This window comes from Trachinotus anak, unplaced genomic scaffold, assembly GCF_046630095.1.
Source record: "Trachinotus anak isolate AG129_WGS33_773 ecotype Australia unplaced genomic scaffold, CSIRO_AGI_Tana_v1 ptg000009l, whole genome shotgun sequence".
NCBI classification, from domain to species: Eukaryota; Metazoa; Chordata; class Actinopteri; order Carangiformes; family Carangidae; genus Trachinotus; species Trachinotus anak.
Window position 1 is genome coordinate 7,012,150 of NW_027273860.1, and position 14,017 is coordinate 7,026,166.

Sequence of the window (14,017 nt, forward strand, 5' to 3'; positions counted from 1 at the left end):
GCCATAGATGACCCTTTACCTCTGACCAAGTGAGAACCAAATTTCCATCCAAATCTGAATATGAACATGTGTCACAATATTATTGCCCTTATTGACCCACCCACTTCTTTACTGGTTCTATTTTCAGTTTTGTTGCTACTGAAAATACAAATAAAAGCATTTCTGAGGAAGTTATGAGTCTTGATAACACCACAACCACCGCATATAACAGATTAAAAAGAGAATCGTCAGCACAATGCTACATTCTGTGTTAATAGTGAATCTATGTGGAACCAGAACTTCCGGATTTTGTCCCAGAAGTAGAAAACCTCATTCAAAATCTCACTGACATTTGTAACTAAGCTAATAACCAACAATCCAGCACTGGGACAGAGGGTTTCAACAGTATGTTGTGTGGCTCACTTCATATATTAAGACGGTAGCTTTTGAAAAATTATCCAGTTATTGTTAGATAAGTTACAATGATGTCGTATCTGAGCTGTAGTTGCTTCATGCAGAGCTGTAGTTTTTTCTCTGCCCAGGAGCAACCCCAAAAGAAAAAAAATGTTTTAAGTCTGTGTTAATAAGTGGAGACAGGCTATAGATTCATTAGCTATGGCTATTAGTCAGCTAATTAAAAAATGTAATCTAGCAAATTAGCCAGTGTAAAGGCATTAATGTTTTCTTCCTCTAAATACACAGAGACCAAATCAAGTGTTTACATTAGGACAGCGTTAGATAGCTGCTAGCTATATGAGCACCAGTGCAGAAATTCCCTGACATTAACCAAATCTTTAGTTCAATTTTGACACTATCAAATTCATTTAGAATTGAAAAGAATTACCAGACTGCCAGAGGCAATGGTTTGTCATCATGTCATTATGTGTTTCAGCCACTTTTGGTTTAGATGGTAACTATATAACTGCTAAATGAAAAAAACAAACAAACTACTTCTCCTTTGAGAATCTGAAATCTTGTAGCAAATCTTTTGTTTTAAAAGCAAAGGGTCAAAGAACCTGAGACAGACACAGCTTGATCCATAACCCCCACTTCCTCTCTTATTCTTTTAGTTTCTCCTTAATTGCACTGAGGAACATAAAGAAACTGAACTCTGGAAGCTGGCCAGATGTTAGGATGTTTGGGCCACCGTGGTTCAGGTCGGTGACTCCAGGAGGAGGTCCAGTGCTTTGGCCATTTATCTCAGCATGAAATGAAGGGCTCCTGTTATTGGTGTAATGTAGCAGAATATGCAAGTAAGTTATTTTCTGCTTTACTTGATTGTCATGTGTCTAAATTTAAACTGAGAGCAGACATGTCTGAAAACTGCGTGACTCATTTGAACAAGCTCTGATCAAACTAGAGTTTCCTAATTTTCTGTTCTCAATATTAATAGACATTTTCCAAAGTATTAGTTTCATTTCATCTGAACAGACTTGACTAGATTTTCAACACTTTGCTTGATATAGAGACAGTATGTTATCATGGTGTGGGACCAACAAGTTCTGTTTTAAAGGTGTATTTCACTTAATTTTACACAAGTTTACTCCTGTTGTCTGCTGTTCTGTGGCTCTGAAGGAGTTTTGTGGAGTTTAAAAGATATGGGCATTTGTTTTTAAAACCATTACAAGTTGGGATATCTCAGCCTCTGCTGCGTTAATTCTTTACAGTTCTTGTTTTAATCTGTTTCTTGCAAGACACCCAACTTCATGAAAGCAGATTGACCTTTTAAATATGAGCTGATTGCTTTGATATGAGATATTTTAGAGATGGCTGCCGAAAAGAAACTTTTTTAATGGTAAAAGCTGAAAGATTCACATCATCCTTTAATTATTCTCAGAATCCTTTGTTTACTTTTTGTCTCCTAAAATCTCATGATCGCTTACCTGTTCGGCAGCTGACTATCATATCAGAACATCATTGTCCTTGAATGCACCACCATGGAGAAATTACAAAATACACTATTGCAAATGCATTACCAGCAACAATAATGTGACCTTCACAAAAATACAATATTATTTGTGCTGAAGTACCATGTTACATGTCAATGCAATTAGATTTTCAAAGCATACATAAATAAAGGGAAACCTGGATTTAAATGGTAACAAAATATAAGGGCTAAATGAAAATAATGGTGGTAAATGGGATAAAACAAGCTAAATGTGAAACAACTAAAGGAAAAACATTATTTTAAATAAAATATGCATTGATCTGTGTCTCTCTGTCAGTCTGGGGACAAGATACCAACACACATTTGCAGCCATCTGCAAATCCAGCCCATACCACCAGCCACATGTAGACATCTCAGGGCTCCTCTGATAATAGGAGTTAATAAGCACAACAACCTAATTACACTTCATAATGGAGATGACTAGCATGTCTCAATAACACAGAGGGGGGTCGTCCATGAACAATGGGGTCCATCGCCAGCGGGGTGGAGACCTCCTGACTGTGACCCTGACACATTCACCCACATCAAATAACTGCAGACAAACACACGGCCGTTGCTATACAGAGGGAAGCTTTTAGTGTTGTTGTTTTTTTTTTTAAGCCATCGACAGGCCAGTCCACGTGATAGTCAGTCTTTATTGACACTGAGAAAAGACTGGAGGCCACAGAGTATTTTTCATAAACCAGGCACAGGTCAGACAAAACATCTGCACTGTACTTATTGCCCCAAATACATCTAATTTAACTGCAACCCGCATGTTTAATAGTCAACCTAAAAATTATACAACGCTGAGAGAAAGAGAAAAATGAAGAAAAAATGGATAGTGCTAGAGAAAGAAATACGTATATCATCTTAAAATCACTGAAAGAAGAGTAAGATCTATAACTCATTGTAGAAAAATGATTGCAAACATGTAAATCAGAATCAGAATCAGAATCAGGTTTATTGCCAAGTATGTTTTCACGTAAACAACTCTTGTAATATTTGTAATTCATTTTTTTCAATATTTTCGTCTGTATTTCTACCTTTTAAGTACGTCTGGTCCAGTCTGGGAGTAGATCAGTCTAACTGAAACATTGCTCTGCTAAATTAAAGATATTGTGAGTCTGTACAGTGTGCACAACTTTTCTTTGACTTCTGCCTCCAGTCTTTTTATTTAGTTCTGTAAGATCTTCTTGGATAAGCTGGTGCCACGCTCTGTCTTTTATAACCAGGCCAGTTGTCAAGGAATCTTGTTGGTGTAAAGGCCTTTGGCATTTACTTTAGAGGAAGTTTAAGAGAAGTTTTGTAATAAGTTAACATTATGAAATATGAAACATCAGTGGTCCAAGGAGAGTAGATCACCACCACTGAAATGCTGCCTCACAGTCATGGTAACACATAGCAAACCAAAAGGGGAACTACAGACCTCTCTGTAGTCTGTACAAAGGTCTTCAGGGCTGCATTTGTGAGAAGAAGTACAGAACACCATATACAAAGCCCTTTGTGTCTCCGGAGGGAGCTGTACATAATCTAATAAAGCCCGCTTCTCATCTCTGCCTGGGCCTAGCAGCTCAAAGCTACGATAGCTGCTGCTAGCAACACACCTGAATCTCTGACCAAACTCTCGACCAGTTGCACTGTGGGTAATGTAGGCGCCAGGAGAAGAACGTGTGGAATAAAGAAGATGATATCGCTGGTTCTCCTGCTATGATTTTGATCCTCCTTATTTAAACTGTCGATGTGGGTTTTTTAAAAAGTTTAGTCCAGTCATTACTAAGCTGGGCCAACAATGACTTGTTAAGATCTTTGGCACAAATAGTAGCTGTGATTCTAACCTGTTGTTGTGCCCTCTGACCACTCTGCCTCCAGGCCATGGTTAACAATGTGCTGTTTCATGGTTAACAATGTGCTGTTTCATGTCAGGAACAAAAGAACCAAACTAAATCCTCCTCATATGTTCAGGTTGTGGGAAAACCAAGCCCTCACCCTGGTCATTAAAGCTGTCTTGTAATGAAACTCAAGCCTCACCTTGACTCAGGGATAGTCCCAGGAAAGAAAAAAAAAAAGCCAAGCGGGACGTGCTTAGAAAGTGTTAGAGAGCGTGTGCATGCGCATACACTATTTTTATCTCAGGTGTAAATGTTTCAGCTTCACATTCTTAGAAAGCAACATGTATACCAATAAGGACGGACATGACGTCCATGCATCTGTCAGTCATGTGTGCTTTAGAGGAGAGTTTGCTCCTTTTCCCTGCAGCTACTACCTGGTTTTCCTGCTGCTTTTTTCTCAGCTACTGTGTGTGTACAGAAAATTTCCTAACTAGCTGATTTATTGGGCTACAAAAGGCATCATACAAACCCAAACCTCATGTGGGCTAACCCTCTTTTTTCCTTGGGGCTACTCTTTTCCGGCCTCTCATGCCCCTTATAGAAAAATGCAGAAGGTTGTGAGGTCAGCAAATTCATTGCAATGAAGGTGCTACAAGCGAGAGCGACTCTTTTGATCTCAGTATGGTGCCTTTCTCCAATAAATTAACCAGCAATCGAGGCTATTTAGTTTGGTTGGGGGCCATTTGTGCAGGCATCATTAACTGGCCAAATTCAGGTATTTATGGGAAAACGTGTGCTTTGTCCTTATTGAAGCTCTTTGTAGAGGCTAAATGTGCAGTGCAGGGGTCCTGCTTAAAATTGCTGTGACTCAGTACCCGAATGATGAACTTTCAGGGTAAAAGTATAATAACTTTTTTAATGAACACATTGCAAAGGTGGTGTTTTTTCCACTTCAAAAGCCCCTCGTTTCTCATATAAATGAAAGGCACTTATTGCAAACAGAGGCCTCTGCGTTATGGTTGTCTCAATACATCAGTCACTTTGCAGTCGATAAAGGACTTGAGCTATGTCATCATTCAGTCCAGATGCCTCTAGTGATCTTGTGTTTTTTTGTTTTTTTGTTGCCTATCCTTATGGAAAACAGTTTTTATAGCAGAGTGAACTGCACCTTCTACACCTCCAGACTGAAGCTGGTGCTCTGTGCAAACACCCACCACAGACCCACCACTTCCCTGTTATGCTGAACCTGAGACGATGCTTCCTCTCTTCTGCCGCTTCAGTAATGATCAGAATGGTAGGCTTCAACACCCTCTTCTCTTGCGTCTTAGTTTCAGGATGGTGAGCCAGGCCAGCCTTTTTCTGCCGTCAATGGATTTCACATGGCTTCCTCTGCGGTCTGCCGTGAAGTCATCCACCAACACTCCATTACAGGTGGTCAAAGCGTCTGTCTGTTCGCCCACGTCACAGCAGCTGCGTGCCGGCTTTCAGCTTTCTGAGGCAGAGGAGGTTTCCATGAGGAGGATGGTTCTGCTCTGAAGTATCGTCTTCTGGCCAGACTTCCTTCCTGGTTAACCGTGTGTTTAAACAGAGAATATGAAAAAAAAATCCTGATGTCATGTGGGTAGATTTATCTGTTTGATGATTATTTTCTTGAAAATACATGTTATTTCTTCCCATTTTTAAGCTTTTATCTGGTTTGGCTGTCTTTTCAGATTTTGCTGGCTTTATATGATTATTTGTTTGTTTTACCTTATTTTTTGGGAAATCTTTCCAATTGTTTTTATTTGTTTTTGTTGCTTATTCCTTTTATGCCCATGGTACCTTACATTGTATTATTCCACTTGATTTTACTGCACCTTGCTTTGTGCTTTTGCCTTGAAAAGTATATATAAAGGCTCTTCGGCCCGCATCTTCACAAAATTTGTGATTTTAGAGGCTGGTAAGCTATCTGCTAATGATAGCCTAGCAGGAAGATGCTAGCTAGTCAATACATTATTTCCTTCAATTCAGTTATTTAAGAGTGAAAAAAATGATGTCTGCTTGCAAATGAGCTTGCTAACACAGTAAGTTAGAAAGCTGATTAGCGTAGCTTTGTTGCTAACGGGACAAAATGAACACAGTTTATTCAAAACATGTACATGTAGCTGCACCATGTCTCATAATTTTCTTTCAGACTCTTTTTCAGGGCAGTTTATACTTGGACAGAGCATGGTTAAATAAATAATTGTTCCCTCAAAGGTCAGCACCATGAAAACGGCTTGCTATTTTGGTCAGTGATGTGAACGTACGTGTCAAAACAAAAATCATCAAAGCTGAAAACTGCATGGATCTACCTCACCCTTGCGAGCTATTTGAACTGATTGCGGTAGTTCCACTGCATTGAATTATATTTATTCATATTTTGCCATTTTAAATGCTGGTGCACAGGCCCTTAAATTGATGATGTATGATAAAGTTGAATGGTACATTGAACAGTGCAATACCTTGCAGTACTTGAAAACTAGATTATGACAGTTATCTTAATGTGTTAATGTATCATACAAACTCAACAGGCCTGCACAATGAGTTAAAGCTCCTCCATACCCTAGTGATCTGCATAGGAAGAGGCTGCTTGTTTAGCATACCAGGGTCATTCACAACTCAAACCCCGTGGCCCCAAGGGATGTGTGTCTTTCATCTGTCAAATGCCATATTTTCACAGGACCGGCTGCGGCTGCTGGTCCCTTTCTGCTTAACCGTCTCCTTCTGCTCAGAGGGACCTGCTGATGTTGTAGCAGCCGCACAAATGATTTACAGTGGTGAGGAAAGACTCAGACTTAAATGGGACACCACGGGGGCTGACACGTTCTGAGGGGAAACAGTATGTGTGGCTTGGGGGTATATGAGAACGAGGGGATGGTGCTTCTGATGAACATACATGACTCATGCCCATAAATACTCACAAACACTTGGATGTGTATGCTACCGTATATCTGAAACCAGGTGTAAGATGTCCGCTTGTAGGCGGCACAAGCTTACCCCTGTATATTTGTCACTGTGTGTGTGTGTGTGTGTGTGTGTGTGTGTGTGTGTGTGATATGTACTGTAACATAAGCCAGCAGAGCGTCTCCAGATACGCTTCTCTAAAAATGGGGAGAAGTCAGCGACATACAATTTCTAGGAAACAGGAGTTGCTGTGCAGTGTACTTTGCTAAGTTAGGACACATCTGTCTGTGTTCACATGCATATACGCGCACACACACACACACACACACACACACACACACAGACACAGCTGAGATTTATGAAGCTGTTTTCGTGGAATGTGGAGCTGGCTCAACAATTCCTCGCACAACTCACATTGCAAGTTAAAAAAGACACAAAAGTGCCAAGGGGTCAAAACTCAATTTGTGTCATATGTTAGGCATAGGTTAAGCAGAGTCGATGGTCGTTAAAGGGTAGCAGCTTACATGTGTGTTAAACAGTTGAATAACCATAATTACTAATTATAAACATCCATTACAACATTATGTCTTAATGACTTAAATTACAGTGAATAAAACGCTAAATATGTTAGATGTATTGTATTTTTAAATACTAACATTTTGGCTACTATTTCAACAGAAATCCAAATATGGAGAACTGTTTTGCTAGCGTAACTTATGATTGGTGTCTTAACAGGCAGGTCACACACAATTGGTCATCCATGTGCTGATGTGGATAGGATTACACAACACAAGTTTCCCTCAGCATGTGTCACATGTGGATGGACAGGACACTGCGCTGATAAATATAGGTGTTCACGGAACATATCCAAATGGGCAGCTGCACTTCCATGGCACTGATGGTAATTGAATACGACTGGAAGTTTGCTGGAGTGACATGTATCATAAGAAACATGACATATATGCAGCATTTAGGCTATTTAAGGTTAGAAATATCTTGAATTTATGCCTGTCCAACTCAGATTTCGGTCTTGAACTTCACACCAGGGGTTAGGACATTGGTTCAGAGGGGGTCAGGGTGAGGTGCTGCTGGGGCCATGGTGGAGAGTAGAGGATGGTGGGGGAGTGATGGTCACAGTATGTCCTGTCCTGGCCCCTCTCCTGCAGCGAGGGCCTGCTTGCTGACAGGGGAATGACATCACCAGGGGGGCCCTTTGTCCCTCTTTTTGGGAGCGTTGAAATTTTGCACACAAAGGCTGTGCGGCGCTCCTATCTCCAGATCTGAGTGGACGCAGCACTTTTGAAAATCCCTAACAAGATTAAACCATAGTGCAATCAGCTGTCAGTCCACACAAACTAGCTGCTTCTCAGAACTCACATAGGATCTAAGCCGTGCTGTTCAAACTGAACACGCAAGGGCCACATCCAAAACTATTGTGGGACAACTATTAAAGGTAGAGAGCAGTAACTGGTTTTAACTTTTCAGGCTGGCCAGGAAACTGTGTAACAGATATGCCTTAATTTTACACCTGGCTGATTAAGAACCTAAAAATGCATGTAGCACTGTGCCTCTGGATAATGAAAATATATGAGCAACAAGTGTCTTTTCTCCTTTTTCTATCCATTCAAAGTACATCTCATGTATTGGACTCCATATTTACAGGGATTAAGCATCTCTTTTGCTAGTGTCTCTGTTGCCGGTGAGATCAATAATGAGTTACTCTACAATTAAATTGTTATTAAAATATGTATGTGATTTAATTGTAACTTAATGTCACCAAATAACATGATTCAACTAACAATAATAAATAAATCTGATCATTCAATTATGTGACTTATAGGTCACATCAAATCACTTTTAATTCTACAGTGAAACGCTTACATCGCAGTTAGCAACTGCTACTCTGCTGAGCTAGTTACTGTTAGCACTTGAGCTAACATGGATTTTTTCACCATTATGTTTGAATTTAGCTACTGCTTCACTTAGTTTTCTAGACCAAATATGTATTTATCAGCAGCAAATGGCCGCAGCTTGACAATCTTGTTTTATTCTAAAAGTTGAAATTGTAATCCAGTTTTGATGTTCTCCTATTTTATTTTCTATTTTTTTAATATCTGTATCTGTTTGTGTTGGCTGTATGTTTTCAGGGCCTTTATAGGAACCTCTAGGTGCATATCTGACCTATTACATCGATGCACCTTTGAGAGTTGCTGACTACACGTAAATCAAGGCCATACAAGTGGGATCCTTCATCCTCTTTAATTTCAAAGAAATGTCTTTCCTGTGCTGCTAATCTTCAGACACAGAGTTGCTGTTGTTACTGCTGTTGTCCAGATGTCGACGTATAGTATCTCAACATTTTCTCAGAATACATAACTCAAAAAAAAAAAAAAAAAAAAAAAAAGAAAAGCTGAAAGGCGCACATGATGTGAGTAAATTCCAGCGTTGTGAAGGGTTTGTTCCCTGTGTGACACCATATGTCAGGATTTCACAGCTCGCGTCAGATTTTGTTCTTGTGCAGTTGCTGTGCTGGCCTCTCTCTGGAACAACACGTCATTTTGTCAAAATACAAACAGCTAATAACTGTGAGCCTGGTCCTCCATGATATGGCTCATGTTGTCTCGTCATGTGGATTTTAATTTTATGGGCTCTGACTTCACAGTAAGCCTTGTGTCAAGAGTCTGTGTGGTGCAACTTTCCACAACAGACCTAAATATAGAAACAGGACAATGTAAACCTCTTGGAGTCTGGCCAGGGATACAGAGTACAATACAAAATGTGAGAGATTCACCTGGTTGCCATGACAACCTATCGCTATCAGCTCCATATACCATCACTGTGTTAACACTGTTGTCACTTTTATGTGAATTTATCATAAAATATGTATTTGTTTCAAACTTAAGATCCAATTTTTCTATTCAACAATATAATGTTTGCGCTCTCACAGCTCCAAACCTCCACAGGGCTGGTTTTAATTGAAAGTGTCTTCCTCAAACATTATTTTAGATAAGTGCTTACAACAATCTGCGTCAAGGGCACGCTGATTGTCTCGATTGCTGTTCAAGTCTCCAGAATTGAGATGATTTCCTTTAAGGATGTTAAAAAGATGTTTGAGATGATTTAATATGAAAAAAAATCTAATGAGCATGTTATAATCTCATAAATATTGAATTAAATGTACTACATTTTATCTAGATGATCAATTAAATTAGTTAAAGATTAAACAATAAGTTTCAGGTAATGGAGTCTCTCCTTTATTTAAAAGGAGATGAGTTGACATGAAGACCTTAATGAGGCTGCCAAAACAATGGGAACACAAATAGGTCAGGTTTCCTTAATGAAGACAAAGGGCTGTCTTTATTAGTGAGGGCATTTTCATTGCTAACAAAAAGGGTGTCACTGGGCATTTGACTTAACTTGTGCACATTCAAGTCATGGGCCTTGTGATGCATTTTGAATCTTTACTCTTTTAGATAATTGCTCAAATTAGCGATTATGGAATCAACACCCAATTGAAATAAACACTAATTAAACACTGTTAAAATGTGCACAGCTGAATGTATTAAGAGAAGCTTCTGGTTCCAGAGCTTCTGATCAAGGGTTTAACCTCTATCGTCTGGAGGTTAACACCACAGACAACTGCAGGATCTAATCTGGGTCTTTGCATAAATTAAGAATAATGTGCAGTTAAGTTGCAGTTTTTGGTACGTCCTTGCGATAACAAACTGCATTTGCTCAGCCTCCAAACACAGTGACATATTATGATAATGTTTACTGCTCTGACCCTTTATTTTGAAATTCCTCCTCTTTTAAAATGCAGATTGAAAGTTTACAAGTGGAGTCCAAGTTGTGTTTCGTAACCTCACCCGTGTCATCGATGCTACATTAAACATTTAAGTAACAACAAAACCAATGAATGCACCTCTGTGAAATCACTGCAAACAAGTCTTTAAGAAAGCAAAGGCCTATCAAAGTATGGCTGACCCCTCTGCCCTGCTGACCCCAACACAGCCGTCTATAGATTCAGCCTGGAGGGTCTGACTGGTGTCAAGCCCTGCGGTTCAAAGGTGAGAATAAGACCAGTGCCATCCTGGAAATTAGACCAAACTAATTGTCCATCAGTCCACTTTAATTACAGCTGAATCAAAAGAAAGTCTAGTTCACCCTTTCCAGGGCCATGACACCAACCATGAGTGGGGGGTGGGGGCTGGGGGTTATTAAGGATAGAAAATTGAATTATGCATGCTGCAGTGCACTGGACACAAAAGCAAATTCCCAATTTAATTAACAAACAAAGACCCTTAAATAAGAAGCATGCACTGTAGTTGGGTTATAACAAATACAGAACATTGTTTTGTAGCCTATGAAGCATTTCCATGAAAAACAACCTCTACAGAAATGGTTCCACGTTTTTCGAAATAGACTTATGCGCTTTCTTGTCAAGAGTTGTGAAGATCAGTACGACTGTCATACAGTATCTGTCCGTTCAGTGACACAGTTAGCTTAGCATCAACGCTGGAAACAGGGCAAAATACCTGGCCTGTCTCTACCCAAACCTGTAAAATGTATCTCCCAAAATGTTGAAGTATTCCTTCAAAATCTGTATTTTACCCATAAGTTTCAGTCACCATTTGTTCTTTGCAATACAATAACACACAACCCTACGTTAGCTCTCTTTCTTACCTGAACAGACCTCATCATTTCTGTCAATCACAATGGTTTTAACTTCAGCCATGTTTATCATTCATGTCTGTCCCAGAGGTGAAACCTGACCCTTGTTAAATTGCTCCTTGCCCCGGATAAATCCCTACGCCTGTGTGGGAATTCTGATGAGCATATTAACATTAGCATATTAGCATGCTTACTGCTAGTTAACAGTCCTGGCAATCCCCTCCGTTATTCCCACTGCAGCCTGTTTAACTCGGTCAGCAGCAGGGATCTCCATCTGCAGACATTGAGCGCTCCCTTGGTGAAAGGTTTAGCGCGTTTGCTTTGATCAGATAAATCCTCATGCCAGTGAATTCACTGTGCCTTCCTCCGTCCCTGCTGCATTTTGAACCAAATCTGGAAGACAGACACATTGCTAACCCACGCTTTCTCTAGAAATGCACTGGCATCAGAGCATCTCCTTATTTCTTGTGGAGAGGAGGCAACAACATATGAAGCACTTAACCTTATAGAAGCCATTCACTTCAGTGCACTTCAGTCTGTAGTGCCTGTTCTCTTGAAAGTGCCATCAGACGGAGGACCAGAAGAGCGTGCAGAAGTGGTTTGAACATGTATGGACCTTGTGCTTGGTTGTTTTGTTGACCTGATCTATGCATAAGCTAAAGTATGCTTTAAATGTGTTGTGCATTCCTTATCTCTGCTCAAAGTTTGCCGCCCAAGATTCGAGCCACGTGCGGCTCTGGAGAACTGCTATAGAATATCATGCTGCAAGCAATTCCTCACAGTGTGGAATGCCTATTTTTGGCTGGACTGGTGCATTTTTCTGCATGGAAAAAATGAAAGTCAAACCCTCCTGACAGCACTGTTGAGCAGTCCCAGCCAGCTGTGAAGTGTTGCTTTTAAGGACTCTTACTGTAAAACATGTGGCTGGCTTCCTTAAATCAAGCTATTTGTGGCTACATAATTATAGTCTAGACATGCCTGTGCTTCTTAACGTGAATCTGGAGTTGCATATGAATCTACAGATAATATACACAGACTGTGCAGTAAAAACAGAGTCTGGTTCCTTGTCAGTAAGACTGGAGAAAAAAACGCAGCGGCTGTAAATTGAACTGTTTGTCAATGTTATGACTGATTTTGAACGGAGTAGTTCAATTTGGGAAATATGCTTATTAGCTTTCTTGAATAGTTATAGTAATACTACTCTTGTTAAATATGAAAATACAGCCAGGAGATGGTTAGCTAACCGCCTCCTGAGTGGTATTGATCTTCTCATCTAACTCTTGGCAAGAAAACAAACTACCATATTTCACATTTCATATTTTCATTTTTCAGTGAGAAGAGCCACTGTGCCTGCAGTGGATGTAAAGCACAAATATTTGAACAGACAGCGTATTGATCCCAGTTCTTTTTCAAGTCAAAATTTTTAAAAATGGTTACCACACCCATACACAAACACACACATGCATATATCATTGTATAGCACTTATGTCGTTAATCATTATGAGATATCTATCACCCTGTTTTCCAATAGTCTTACACCTACATGTGTTCCCAGAGTTTCATTCGGTCAAGAATCTGGGCGTGGAAAAAAAAAAAAAAAAAGATCCAGGCAGGAAAAGTTTTATTTTTGACATCACAGCTGCAGAATCAGGTCCAAGTACAGTACGAGGGCGGTGGAGGGAGGGATGTGAAGTGTTTCAGGAGGAAAATGAGTTTTCAAGTCATTGTGGAGGAGTGGAGGGTGAGGGTGGGGGGAGGATTGCATAATGACATTTCAATAACTGACATAAAAAGGGGCAGTTATATTTATGCATAAGATCACAACATGTCATCACTTGAGTTTAGGTCCCGATTTTGTTTAGCTACTGATATTGCTTCTATTAAAAACATATGGCTGTGCTTAATGGCCAGCAATTACATCTCAGAAATCATAAATCTGTCCATATAAGAGGGATTGTGCATACACCCTTGAGAGAGCTGGTGAACAGTAAGTACACTTAATGTAGAGGATAAACGAGCAGCATATGTTTCTGATATAATCTTAATGCAGACGCCTAAATAAATCTGCTTCAACAGGGATTACCTTTAATTTATAGAGGAATAACTGTGTGTTCAAGGTACTGTGAGGAAGATATTCAGTTGTTTTATCCTGTGCTGTACATGCTGTTCTACATACAGTTTGTCCTTCATCTCAGTGTTGACAGAGAGTAATGAATTAATCATCATTACCATCACTGATCCCTTTTAGCCTTTAGAGAAGTTAGGCAAAGTTGAATTGCTAATACTAATCAGAAGCAGATCCATTATCTTGCGTACTTTGAAGCCATGAACTGTATGACCACATCCTCTTGTACACTCAATGTAAAAGGGAAAGTCCGTCAATCAAAGTGTCCTTTAAGGGAGCTTTGAAAGGCTTGACGTTACGCAAACAGTAATTTGACTCGTCCTGCTCCTAAAGGGGCCCTGGTGGTGTCACGTTGTCCCAGGTTCACAGCGGGGGTCTATACAGGCACGACCAGGATTCCTGCATCAATCTGGAATTGTCTCCTAGTTCGGAGAAGAGAGGCCTAATGGGAAAAAATGTACCACCTCATCACCACCTCCCAGGGCTGCCATAATGGAGCATCCATGGTCATTAATGGAGCGTACCTCCCACCTCAAGAGTCTCTATTCAGTCTCTGTC

General features: G+C 40.0%; 1 long non-coding RNA gene across 1 annotated transcript; it reads left to right on the plus strand.

The window, feature by feature from the left end:
- The first annotated feature begins 299 nt into the window (after positions 1–299).
- On the plus strand, positions 300–11,165 carry LOC139625159 (uncharacterized). Its single transcript, XR_011691850.1, has 3 exons — positions 300–384; positions 1,050–1,232; positions 5,067–11,165. It is a non-coding gene; the product is annotated as an uncharacterized lncRNA (long non-coding RNA).
- Positions 11,166–14,017: the final 2,852 nt, after the last annotated feature.